Below are 13,918 nucleotides of genomic sequence, written 5' to 3' on the forward strand. Positions count from 1 at the left end.
AGGCTTGTCATGTACCATAATATGGGGCTGTCAATATACTACACAAGGTCGTCGATGCTGTTTTCATATAGAAACCGGAGCAGGCCCCGGTCCTTACATTTGTCCGCCAGCCACTTCTGAGGAGGAGGAACCTAAAACGTTAGCTGCATTTGAACGCAGTCACGAAGGCGGTAGTTACGACCGCTTATTTTACACCATTTAATTTTTTTTTGTAAAACCTATCACATCAAACCAGATGAACCGAAACACACACTCTCGGGGTGCTATGACCTCAGCATTTTTGCCGTGTTTTCCATCTTTTCGAAGTTTAAAACGTGTTGACCCAGTAAGAACGCGAATAGCGTGACAGCGAAGTGCCGACTACGATGCATCCACTAGATACGCGAACGTGTAGGAACTCAGCGACAGAAGCCAGGATCTCGCTCTTGCAGCCGGACTCGAGAGCGCGCCACTGCCTCTGTATGGGCCCGGCTGTGTGCACGCTCACGGCCGCTTGAGAGCGTGGCAGTTGCACGCTGCTTTGGGTTGCCGCCTTCGGCAACAGGTGTCGCCAGTTGCTCTGCGACACGAATAAAACGACATACGCGCGTTCTGTTGCTGCAGCAGCCCTAGTTTTCATTGCTTTGCGGGAAGCTCTCAGCACGTTGGGCGTTTGAAGATACCGAATCGAGAAATCAGACATTTTTGAGGCCATTCCGGAGACCTATCGGCACATTATTTCTACCCCGTTCGCGGCGTTAGGGTTGGGGCTTGCTTTGTGTTGCGCTAAAATCCTCTACGGCCTGTCACTGACGGTCCTTACCTGGAGCGGTACCATACCGAGTATCTTTGAAGATTAAGTTTGCACTACTACAACAATCGCCTGTATTTTCGAAAGCGACCTTAATCTCCGTTGATGGTCTGCAGTAATTGGCAGAAAGAGAAAACAAAAATAATCACTCACTATTTTGATTGCTTTCAAGTCGCTACCATCCTTCACTAAGTATCGACTTGTCGCTCCAAAACTTTTTTTTTCCTTCTATCGAGTGCATCTTGTCATTGAGCAGTACATTTCGCATCTACCATTCCGTACACTCTGCGTGCTGCGCGCACAGGAAGCAGTCTTTCGATGCCTTTCTCGCTTTTTTCCGCGAACACAAAATGTTACCCAGCATCCGTCCTCTTAGCCAAGCGACCTTAAATATGTCACCGTCAGCAACCAGCTGTTTGGACACAGAAACGCAAAGTTAGTTGTTTTTGCCGCTTTATTAAATACATCAGGTCCAGTTCACATTAATCTACGTCTTGTCAAAGAAAGCATAGCTGTCTTTTCTTCAAACCCGACTTTACACCACTATTGTTGACTGCTAGCAGAGAGTTCTTAGATGCTGCTGATACTACTTGTTCTGATGCAGTTCGATAATAATTATTAGTATTATTTATACGCGTTTTTGACAGTTTGCTATCGTAAACATCCTTTACCTCTTCATTTCTCTGCACTACTGCACTGTGCAGGTGCTCGAAGTATGTCTTTGCCCAACGGAGATGCGTTATGAGGCGCACCTAGCTTTAAAACCGAAAGAAGTTGGCTACAAGATAGCAGCGGGTCGCTCATGCGGTCGACACAAAGCGCTTCACCAAAGGTGTAAATGAGAGGATTAAACAAACCAATAGACAGATTATTAGAAAAAACAAAAACAAATGGAGAACGACCGGCAGAGTGACGAGTATTAAATTGATAGTGAAATATATATATATATATATATATATATATATATATATATATATATATATATATATATATATATATATATATATATATATATATATATATAGGAGAGATGAACACCTAACGTTAACTGTGATATTGAAAACTCCGGTTGCAAATATCCAAAAGTAAAGAAAGCAGGCTTGAAAAAAATCGCAGGGACGCCTAATTATATCATGTGTTGGTACCAGGAGCTGTTGATGCTTATACATCGAGTTTTGTGTCATTCTTGCATGGCTTGTGTTTTCGAACCGCTCTGCCTGTTCACAGCCAGTCGTCTCTACGAGTAATATAGCTGGTAGTTAAATGTTTCCGGGAAGGTGCCTAGAGGTGGCGGCACGGACGCAATTATGATGTATCAAAACGTATAGTTGTCACTTTTTGCCTGGTGGCGTCACTTCCGATTCCGGAACTATGTGACCGACGACGGATTTCTTTCCAAGTGATGCTTCTAATGCTATGGCATTACAACTTTTTTGGACAGCTACGAAGCACAAAAACCATCAAGGCTCATGCAGGTAGTGCAACCACACGTAAAAGAGCTCCCGCCGCATACGTAAAAGGAAAAGCACTGCCTTGTGGGGCGTGCCGATGGTTTTGTCCCAAGTTGTGCTCCGCTTTCAGTTGCTCTTTCAGAGGAGTAGATGCCTTCAAATACTGATGGCGCCGTCACATCGTCTTGAAATGCACTTGCTCTTCCTAACAGCATAACAACTTCCCACGAAGTTATGCTGAAAGCCGAACATGTCGCTTTTAACTCCTTGAATCGTTGGTACATGTCAGTGCACATTTCCTTGCGATAACTTTGTCCTTCCAGAGATATAACTTCTCGCAATGCTGACCTGAAAAAACAACCTTATTTCTTTTCTCAAAATTTATTTCGTCACCACAGTTTGTCGATTCGCGTCTGCAGTCTATTCACCTTATTATTTCATTCGTTCCGCGTCCAACCCAACGTTTGACAGGTCAACGCAGACGCATCGATCCTGTAACTAACTTGACCAAGAGGTTTCGTTACGGCAAACACAGACGCTATTACAGTCAAGGGCTGCAAAAGGCGGCCCCGGCCCGCATAATCTGACCGCGAGAGAACAAAAAGAAAAGCGGTATTCGAAAAACAGGTTGTTATGCCGTTTGTTTTACTGCTCTTCGAAGCGTCACACAGGGTAGTTCCCATATGGCATTTTTATCAGCAAAGAGGAAGATTGTACACCGTGCGGGCCGAACAAAACATGAAAGTGCAAGCCGGATTTAGCTAAACCTGTTCCGGAGACGCGGCTTTTATTTTTTTGGGTCGTACGGAAGGTCGCGCTGAACGCGATGATAGCGATCACGGCGGACTGGGCAAGGCCGCGCGGGCGTGCCTTAAGCTTTTACGATCGCGGGCGTCCGCAATTAAAACGAGCTGGTTGTTGAGCTGCAGTTGACGGACCGTGCCGAAAATAGACGCTACTGTATATGATGATTTATTTACACATTTGTTGGTACAGGTGAAATCAAAGACAAATTTCTCACAAAATTTGTAGTCGCTCAGTGCAAACACGAGCTACAGCTTGTTCGCCACTATTTGAGAGTTATCACGGCAGCTTGTCGTTGTGGCGAGACATACGAAAATTTCGCCTTCATATCAGACAAACATGGATTCAGCATATGAGAGAAAACAGGCATTTTATCACCAGTTCTACGATACAAGCATTAGAACCCCGTCCTTGGTAACAGCAGCAACATTCCTTTTTCTGCTCTCAAGAAAGCGAACAGAACGCGGAACGCGCGTCATTGCGAAAAGTATTTCTAGTTTAGTGTCTTGTGAGGCATGGAAAATGCAGCATTTGTAGGAGCTGCTTTAAAAGGGATTAAGCTCATAACGAGCATACTGTAAAATTGTGTGGGATTTAAATAAGCCAAACACAAGGTACTTTGGTAGAACTTTATCAGGGCCCTCATCTGTAACAAAGGTCGTATCAATTATGTACGCATAATTTCACTGTCATTTTGCGAAAGATTCGTGGATCAAGGACACTCCCATCGGCTGCACAGTGCTCAACACGGGGCCGTAAGGTGTTTCAGAAACTAGTGGTGCAGCTGCCCAGTACTTAACACTGCAAAATATAAAACACGTTTCGTTAGGGCCCATTCAAGGACGTTGACTTCACAGGAAGCAAGGGGACGTCGGACAGAGTCGAGAGACAAGTACCCACGCGCCAAGCCACCCTATTCCACTTTTATTTTCGGTACATCGGTTCCTTTAGGTCTTCTGTTCCATCGTCACCCTCTTGGCTGCGTCAGTATGAACAGGCCACGGACGTCTCATTTCTGCGTCGGAGCTAAGAGCCCTTCGTGCGTGTACTTAATTGTTTCACGTTTGTGTCTGACGTCATTTTCCGCTTCGTTCACTTAATGCAAATAGTTGGAGAAACCAGTGCTGCCTCATCAGCCTTGCCTTCGGCACTTTAAGAAGAGACAAAAGTAAGAACGATACTTTCTGCAATAACGGATAAATTTTAGAGCACGACGCCTTCTTAGAAAACTGGAATAATCTGTAAAAAAATAGAAAATTTAAAGACTTCTTATCTGCGTTGACTGATATTTTGGCACGATGCATTTGGGCACTATCAACTGAAGAGGTCTTTACTTGGCGCTCATACGTCAGGCGAGATTGAAAGCTGCCTGTTCCTTTCTCATTTCTTATCGGCGCAGCTGGTTATAAAGGCTTTATAAGGACGATGCAACCTGTACCTCATTTAAAGTGCAGGCCAGTAGGATTTCTTGGTGTCATCACGTTTGACTCTGTAATATGGGAAAAGCGCCAGTGTTGTGGCCAATGCGGAGCACCAGGTTAGCTCACTGCTTCCGTAAAGCACGAGCGTGGTAACCTGCCTTCACAGAGTACAGCGATAAAAAAAAAGAAAATTCGCATGGTGAGCCTGTTAAAGATGACTGCGCAAAAGAAAAAAAGTAATGTAAAGGAGAGACTACATGTGGGGGACGTCCCGACCATGGGCGCGGCTGCGTGCGTTTGCCCTTGAATGTTTCTGAAAGGGAGAAATAGAAAAGAAATTCCTGCTTGCGGCGCCGGGTGGCATTCCCGTGTGTCTGCTGTTTTTCTTCGCCCTTTTTTCTCTCCCGCTTTATACAGCTCCTCCCCCACTCCACGTGCTCATTTCTCTCTTTTTTTTTCTTTGCCTCTCGGTAGCATTTTCTCTCTTCATCAATGCTCGTTGTTTTCCTTTTTAATTCCCTCTTCTTATTGGGTATACGGTGCTGCGAGACGTCGGCGTTGCTCAGGGAGGCAAACAGGTAGTCCGAGTCGAACTCAGCGCACTGGCGCGTGTGTAATATCGCGTCGTGCATCAGCGAACGCGAGGGCACTGTCTTATCAACACCAGGGCGTGGGCGCGTGCCAAGTGTAGCTAACTGAAGGCGAGTTCTAGAAGGCGCCGGTAGGTCCAACGGTATCGCCTTCTTTTCCGTTTTCAACATGCGCGGGTCGCTTACGAAATTACTAATGTCCATTGGGAAAAACACTGGGTTGAAAATCCCTATGCTGATACCTGGTCCTTCATGTAAAAAGCGTTGCCTCGGGAGGTGCCACACATGTGGACAATAACAACAGATTCTTACCGAAATTGGGGCGAAATTCTAGAGGCCTGTGTACTGTGCGATGTCAGTGCACGTTAAAGAACCCCAGGTGGTCGAAATTAGTCCGGAGGCCTCCACTGCGGGGTCCCTCACAGCATGAGTCGCTTTGGGGCGTTACACCCCACAAACCATCAACCAATCTTTTGGACGTCGTATACGCGAGTTCGTGGAAAGATGTCCTCACGGCTGAACGTTTTCTACGACTACTTGTCCTGAGACAACACAGCTGTCACGCATTATCTGTTCCGATCGTACAGTCTTATTTTGTGAATTGTACAGCGGGGTGGCGTTCTCGTGACCATGTCGTCCTGCTGTTCAAAAACGCTAAGAAAACTTCGCAGCAATGTTGCATGCCAAAATAATGGGAGTGAAACCATCTTTGTACCTAGCGAATGCAGGTGAAGGTCATAAGCTTTATGGCCCTCAAAATGTTGACCCGGCTGTTACACTCTAAACACTAATACTCCCATGTGGGAGTAACGAGCGCAGGGAGTGCACTAGAGTACAGCTTACTCTCTTTCGACTCCTTTCTTTTATAGTGTCTGACGACGACGCCCCTTCCGGCTGCCAGGCGGGTGCAAAGCATGTTCAGCACTTTGCCTTCGCGTACCTGTTGGCTAAGCGAGGTCATTTGCTGAACAAACAGCAACGCGGCGAAGTTAGCTTAACACGTCCACTTCGTCGTGGGTCACCGGTAGGTGACGTCATGCATCCGTGCTGTGCGGCACAAAAACGGAGTGGCGCTGCGAAGCCGATCTAAGAGCCTGCGAAACAGACACATTCCAGGTTCATGCTGACGTCCGTTTTCGGTTCCAATAAGTCGATTTCTCCGCAGGTGAGTGTCGCCGCACCCTAGAAAATTTAAGGGTTGCCAACCGGTGGACGACGGCGCTCAGGGATTAGGGCTTCGAAAATCGTTTCCGCATTGAACGTGTTGAAAACATTTCGAATTGCTTCATTCTGTTCCATTTTTACTCTTTTCGCACCTTCCTCCCTGAACAGTGTCGTGGCAGTCACATTCGTCGGGACCTGCTTGTCAGCGCAGAGAGCGGCAGGAGTAGAATAAAAACAGAAAGATTCACTAAATTATGCAAGCCACCCTACGAACGCTTCCCGGAACCCCACGCACGACAGGGAGAAGCCGGGTTTTATAATCCTCTTTGAAGCACACGCAGCAGCAAAAGAAAAGCCTTCAGGCAACGCGAACAATGTCGTCTGCTCGGGGGCAAGACGGGTAGAGACTTCCTCAGCCGTGGATCAGTGGCGTAGCCTGGTGGCAAAATCTCAACTACTCACAGGATGGCGGCCGTGGAACCGCCACCTTGATTAAGCGTGAAGGGGCGACTTGGAACGTCACGTGGCCTCAAGAATGCCTCATGGAACCACTGGAGAAAGCGCAGCTGTACACCTTTCTATCGGGTAGACCAAGATCTCAAAGTATCTGGCCTTTTGACAGTTCCGTAACAGGTGCGGGATGTCACACGTTATCTGTTCCGATCGTACGGTGTTATTTTGTAAATTGTGCAGCGGGTGGTGATCACTTGACCATATACTCATCTTGTTCCAAAACGCTAAGAAAGCTTCGCAATTACATTTCAGCCGTGCTCGCGCGCGCCAGGTGCACGCAGCAGTGCAGCGAGCAATATGACTACGTCCAGGAAGCGCTTGTTGTAAAGGCACTGGCCGCCATTTCAATTAGAAAGTGAGTTTAATTGAGGAAAGCCGGGGCAATCCTTCAACACTCCTGCGCACGCGCGTCGTGTGATATTGCATGCGGCGAGAGGGGAACGCGTTCTCGAGGCAGTCGCGGGACAGCGCTCCCGGCTGATCGATTCAGGCGCTCGGGCGGAAGCGGGCACGCGAAATGCCTTCACGGCGAGCCCCCATTCTCGCATGAAAGTGCGGAGCAGTGCACTTTCATACCAACAGAATAAGCAGGATAAGGAAGGTGGCGAGCGAAGGGTGGCGGAGAGAAGGAAGCAGAAAGGCGTGTTGATTGAGACACGCCGCGCTTGAGCGCACCCTGCTCTAATTCTGGCTCTTATAGCCCGGCGCATGGTAGCCTTGCGTCTGGTGACGGCAGCGTTAGCTTTAGGGAGTGCGGGAGCGTTTGCTCCAGCAAAACTAGGACGGGGATGAGCTTTATGAAAATGAGACTGATAAAAACGCATAGGCAGTCTAAAGTGAAGGCTCATGACCGTGATACTGAAAATGCATACAAAGAGCCTGCAGTATAATTATTACGCTAGCCAAACAATAGCAATGATTTGATAGACACAAACACACACTGGCGTGCCCGCGCGCATAGAGGAACGACGCACCTATACACCATACGACACACCGGATCTTAAGGGCATATTTGGCATGCCATAATTATACTTTAGTAAATTAATCAATGTAGATGCATGTACTGCTGACTACTACTGCTGTGCAGTATGGGAAGGGGTTTTCGACCCCGGATGCACTGGCCACATTTAGCAGGAGGCCAAAGGGGGACACATTTGTGTTCTCAGATTTCGCTGAAGAACCACGGGCGGTTGAAACTATTATCAAACCCCTCCCCGCTACGGTTTTCTTCGTAGTGTGGTTTGGCGCGTATAAATTTTTAGCCCTTTAAACCATTACAGCATCAGTAAGGAAATTTCCGTAAGGCCATTGGAGGTTGCTAATTCGGGTGAATGCACTGGTTTTATCTAAAGTCCCTTGCACTTGAACTCGATAAATCACAAAGATAATGCGGAATGGCCTCTCCGCTGCAGTTTGAATGCGACTCGCACGCCCCTGTGGCTGTTATGGCAACAATTAGCACTGTGCCTTTATATTTCAGCACCCCCATATTTTTATGTACCGCTATAGTAGGTTAACACCTGGCTAACAGCTACAAATCCGGACATACTTCTTTATTCAATGTCGACCCTACTTGACTACCCAAAATATGTGGAGAATTTATGCCAAATTATCTACAGTAGCGCAGCACTGGTATTCATTTACTCGTGGAATTTTTTTTTTATCAGCGCTACCGAGTTTTTCAAGCTGCACTCGTCGAAGGAGCAGCAGTATAAACTCTCTTGGCGACAAAGTTCGCATGAGCGAAGCTGGAAACACGGAATAAACGTCGCTTGCAATATGAGAATAAAAAATATGGCAAGGGTCACGTAATGGCGAACAACATTGACCCCCGGCGAAGTACCTGTGAGTACGTATGTGACAGCGTTTGTGCCGGGGACCAAATGCAAGCATCCATGCGTAACATGCATGCCCGAACATCTTCGTTCCCTGCGTAGTGTCGAAAATCTCCGCCGAATGACTGCTTGTCACTACCTTATTAGAAATAATTTCGAGGCTGGGGCATTACAAAAGGAAAGGTGAAGATCGTGAGCTTCCTGTCATTTCGCAAGTGCCTTCAAAAGCGCCCTGCTGCCTGAGCACATGCCTGAGCGTGTTTGAACATGGTTTACGGTTTATGGATGTTTAACGTCCCAAAGCGAGTCAGGCTTTGAGGGACGCCGTATTGAAGGGCTCCGGAAATTTCGACCACCTGGGGTTATTTAACGTGCATTGACAACGCACAGCACACGGGCCTCTAGAACTTCGTGTTTGAAGAGGCACCGCACATTTTACTTTCACGGGCCTCCCCGCAAACGTGCAAATGATTCCCAACATACACATGAGGCGAGTCGACATTCTTCTTACTAGCTTAAACGAGGAACCTTTGCTCTGATGCTTGCCTATAAAGACCGCGAGAGAGGGCGCTCTGTAGAGTTTGAAGATACGGTGAGGCGCCAGAATTTTAATCAACAGTCTAAAAAAAAATTATTGAAATTTAGAATATTCAATAGGCAGCCTATATACTTAACTCATGACTGGCTACGGACTGGTTAAAATTTTCTAAGGAAGGGTGCCGACCTTAGAATGCACTGATTCATACGTGTCAATCCTTTGTGGTTATCGCTGTCCTGAATTGAGCTCCTGACAGGGAACGCAGCGAAAACGTCCGCCTGTCTCTTAGGATATTTCAAAACTTGCCCATAACTACCTCCCAGCTTTACCTGTGAATGTTCTCGGGGACCCTGCGGACCTATTTTAACTTGGCCGCTTACCAACAGGTCCGTTTGTGCGCACAAGCGGAGCCTTTGCTTGTAAACTACAGGCGCGTCGCACACTCTGAAAGCGCAATGCGCGAAGAAGGCCTGGTATTGAACTGCACATGCGACGCTGTGGAGCGCGCCTGCCTGCACGGCAGCTCATTTTTACCTTCCGTGCAGCACACGGAATTGAACGGCGCGCCATTGGTACGGAACGTAATATCGGCGTAACGCACCGTTGCGCCGCTTATATGTATGATTTAGCGAAACGCGCTGGCTGCCCAAAAAGCACACGATAACGGCACGCAGGCTCAGCTAACCCGAACGCTCGGCTAACTGGACCGGGCCAATCATACGCAGCGCCGTTATTCGCGATCGACCGGCCAACTCCGAAGCGGCCAAAGGGAAGGACGCACGCAGGAGCCGTTGAGAATGAGAGCTGTTAGCGGAACTGGTTGCACGCGTAGCGAAAATTACGGGGTGTTATCGTTTTATGCTCTGTTGCAGCACGGTAGTCAGACGCAGTGAAAACGTCCTGGTAAATATGTAGGGGACTTGTTGGGATGGCGTCCTGAATACCTCGTTATGACGGCATTATGTTTTTGTCCTGGTGTGAGTCGGTTCTTTGCCACATGTGATGATTGCCAGATGTAGTGGACTAAGTTTGTGAGCCCAATGTATTGATGGGAAACCCTCGAGGTGGACTGTATATGTTTAGGGAGTCCTTACTCCCTAGCGTCCACCTGAGCCAGCTATGCGGCTACAAAGGAAAGCTTTGCAACCGTATGGCTGGGCTCATGTGAATGCTAATGAGTAATGACTCCTGCACTGAGCTTATGTGAAAAGACATCGCCAACTTTTTTGACAAAAAGAACGTCCGGAGAGGACCCCGGAAAATTCTTTCGCCGTTGCATCGCTGCTGCCAGTAGTACGGGCGTTGTAGATGGGTGCGCTGGCAGTTTGACCTTCTCTTTGTGATTTGTTATTGTTTTCGGCATAATCGTCCGCAAACGGGTGTCCACCAAAAACCGACGTGGGCATGGGTGGGGAGCAACAAAAAGTAGGCACTCGTAGCGGGCGAATTGGCCTTGATAAGCACAATTTCCAACTTCTCCCTCGACGTTCTAAGAGAGTGGAACCCACTAGCGAGCCTACCTGTGCGGAGACAACGTCAGCGTATATAGACGCTTCGAGGCTCACGCGTGTCACCGCAAAGACTTCGTTCCCTCCCGAACCGCTATAAAAGGCTGTGCTGAACAGCGCATGGTAGCGTGTGCTGAACTCGCAAACGAGCACTTGTCACCAAATACGCAGTGCTCAGATCTTTCTAGACGCTTGTATGTGTAGCCTCCATTGGGTATTCTGAAACAGTGTTCATGTTAGCGCATTCGACAGACTGGTCTGTGCTCGCAAGCGGAATCAAACGCAAAATACGAGAAGGATGCACATACAAACAAAATAGAAAAAAATATTAAAGACGTGTGCGACACACAGAACAATTGCTGCTTGTATCTGGCGGGCGCATACAGAGTTATGAATGAGTTTGGTCAAATTTTGTCAAAGACGTACTGATACTTACTAACCTGAGACAAGCATGTTGTTGCAGGTAAATTAATATCTGTACTCCGCTTTGCTTAACATAGAGTAAATAGACAAGAATATCCCGGCCGATTTTTTACAATTTATGCAGATTTTCACTTTAACAACCGCGAGAGAAACGTCGGTGCGGTCTGTGCATGTTGCATATACAGCAAGGCCAGCATTATGTACGGAATCGAGTTCAACTAAAATACGATTAGTTATCAGAACTTCACTGATCAGCTGCTGCGAAATTGAAAGCCGTCAACATCTAAAGCGAGCCCAGTTTTTAAGGTTTCTGAATCGCTTCTGTGGTTCGAAATATCAAGTGTCAGAAATACGCTTTAGGAAGCTCGCTGAGTTGGCTTTCCCGCGTTGCGCATTCATAAAATGGTGTGGTTCGAAGTTATAATGCCTCAAATACAGACGCTGTTTGTGTATGTTATGATATAGAATAAGTTGACGTGATCTCGACAACAATGCCACGTGCAGCGGCTCCATATTAAAATATGCAACGCGGAAAAGCCGACTCAGCGAGCTTTCAAAAACCTGTTTTTGAAGCTCGATAGTTGCAAGCACCATCTCGCTTCAGAAATCTTGAAAAGTGGTTCGCTTTAGACGTTTACAGCGTTAAATTTCGCAATATAAGCTTTCGCCCCAGGAAAAAAAAATTAAAATGTTGATGACATTAATTAAGTTAACCAATCGTCTCTTAAGCTTTATCACACATATGTAATGTCGACGATGCTGTACATTCCACATGCGCATTGAACGGATATATTTCTCAGGGTTTTTAAATTAAAAATCTGTATGGAATACGACAAAAATCCCCGGGTAAACAGGATGTATGTATGTAGTGAAACAAAGGAAAGCCGAGTGAAATGCTACTTTTCTTTATGGTTGAGTTGATTAGAGAGGAAAGTAATTGATTAAGTATATGAGAACTTTCGACTGGAGATAAATTTAAAGTAAGAACACAAAAAAGGCAATCATATGCTGCTACGGACATCAAAATACGACATCCGCTTGTCGCGCGCAGTGCTCTACTTGCCGGGCGCGACCGTCTAGGTGTATGTATACTGTCTGAGGGATATGAATGTATGTTACGTGCAGCCCAAGCTTTAGGGCGTTCGTCAGCGCTACACGCGGCCATAGCGGCAGAATTGGCACGTGCTGTCATACCGCAAGTTCCAAGCAGAACGTGGTCGACTGAGAAGGGCGGCAGTTGTGCGAGAACGTCCTCACGCTACGAATGGCATCGATACTCCCAAAACCGATACCCTCAGTTCTGGAATTACGTATAGATTAACAGAAGCAGCATATATAGAATATATACCGGCAGTACAATACAAAGTGAGAAAACATTCTTTGGCGCCACATCACGCGGGAGTCGCAGTGATGGGCCCCTCAAGCCCCACCCTTGCATGTGGCCGCACCTGCGCACCCCTGCACACCGGTTGCCGGGTACCCGCGAACTCCCCGAAGCGGGTTTCGGGGCCGGCGCTGCTCGCGGCCGCTCGTTAATTAAATCCGACTCCGTTTCCTCGGCCAGCGCCGACGGGCCGTCCGAAAGGCGCGCGAAATTATTTCACTCCGGAACTAAGTGATGTAGGGCAGGCGCCTCGGCGTAATGGCGACTGGGTGCGGAAGGGATGGAGGCGGAGATGGTCCATGGCGTGCCTGACGAAATGCAAGTAACCTGGGAGATTGCTAGGGGGGAGCGCAGGTGGTGATATACGAACGCGGGTGCTGATATTAATTCGAAACCTGAGGTCTCACTCCGAAAGGATTTCCGCAGATGCGAAATGCGAGAGCATCGAAGAATGCAGGACCCTTGTCTCCTTTTTTTTTTTTTTTGCTGCCCTTCGCTGATTGCTGCATGAAGAAAATGCACAAAAAAAGGTTGAGCAAGGCTTGTTATTGGCAAGATGTGTAAAAGTTACTCGTATCGATGTTACGCTGCTGAGAACAAAATACCCAAAACACAGACCGTCAAGAACGCAGTAAGAAGTCAAATAATTTTCCTCTTCTGTGATCTTGTCTTCGTTGTTATTTCTTTCTCAAAAGCCAATCTTCTAAGTAAGTTCTCAAAAACTGTGCTCGACAAGAGTAGCTCCACTGGGTGAAAAGGTTTAAGTCCATCCAGTATACCGCCTATACCGCCTGCTTGTGGTTCCTGACACAACAGCCGGCTTCATCCCCGTATTACCTGTTGGGCGTGTGAAGGCCTATCAGGCGCTGCACTGTATTTTGGGACGCATGCGCATAGAATTACACATTCTTCCTTTACGCCAGCACTTAGATTCGGATTCGAACGCCGTGTTATTGCAGGAGAATTATAAGAGCTCTACGCCATAATACTGTCACTGCTTCAATTTGCCGTATATTTTATTAATACAGTCAGGAATTCTAGCCGAAGAACAGAACAGAAAATTTTCTGTCGCCACAACAAATTTTCTGCACTGTTTTTTACCAAGCACTAGTGGTAACAGAAGAATTTTGTGTACTTACTACAAATAAGTACTACAGAACTACATACTATAGAAAAAGATTGCAGAAGTAATTGCAGTACTACAGAAAAGTACTAGAAACGACAGACAAGTCTGTCATTACGATAAAAATACAAAACATTTTTTTTTTTGTAATGGTGAGGTGGTTCTGTCGTTTTTTTTTTCGACTGGGTTGTCACATGGTGGAAGGCCTGACAAATTTTTACGCGATAGCGCTAAAGGCCCCGCTACACAGAAAATCCGGCGTCAGGGTTGTCGGCGTTGTGAGCGCAAAACCACGGGCACGACTGGCAGAGGTTCCCAGAGAGCAGCCTAGGAGGCAGGTGGGCCACCTAGGTCACGTGACATTGTGACGTCCC

The 13,918-nt window shown here is 47.1% G+C and overlaps 1 protein-coding gene across 1 annotated transcript in view; it reads right to left on the bottom strand.

The window, feature by feature from the left end:
• LOC144121733 (uncharacterized) overlaps positions 1–13,918 on the bottom strand; it is a 65,723-nt gene that overhangs the window by 9,126 nt on the left and 42,679 nt on the right. The window lies entirely within an intron of this gene.

Source organism: Amblyomma americanum, chromosome 2 (genome assembly GCF_052857255.1).
Source record: "Amblyomma americanum isolate KBUSLIRL-KWMA chromosome 2, ASM5285725v1, whole genome shotgun sequence".
Lineage (NCBI taxonomy): Eukaryota > Metazoa > Arthropoda > Arachnida > Ixodida > Ixodidae > Amblyomma > Amblyomma americanum.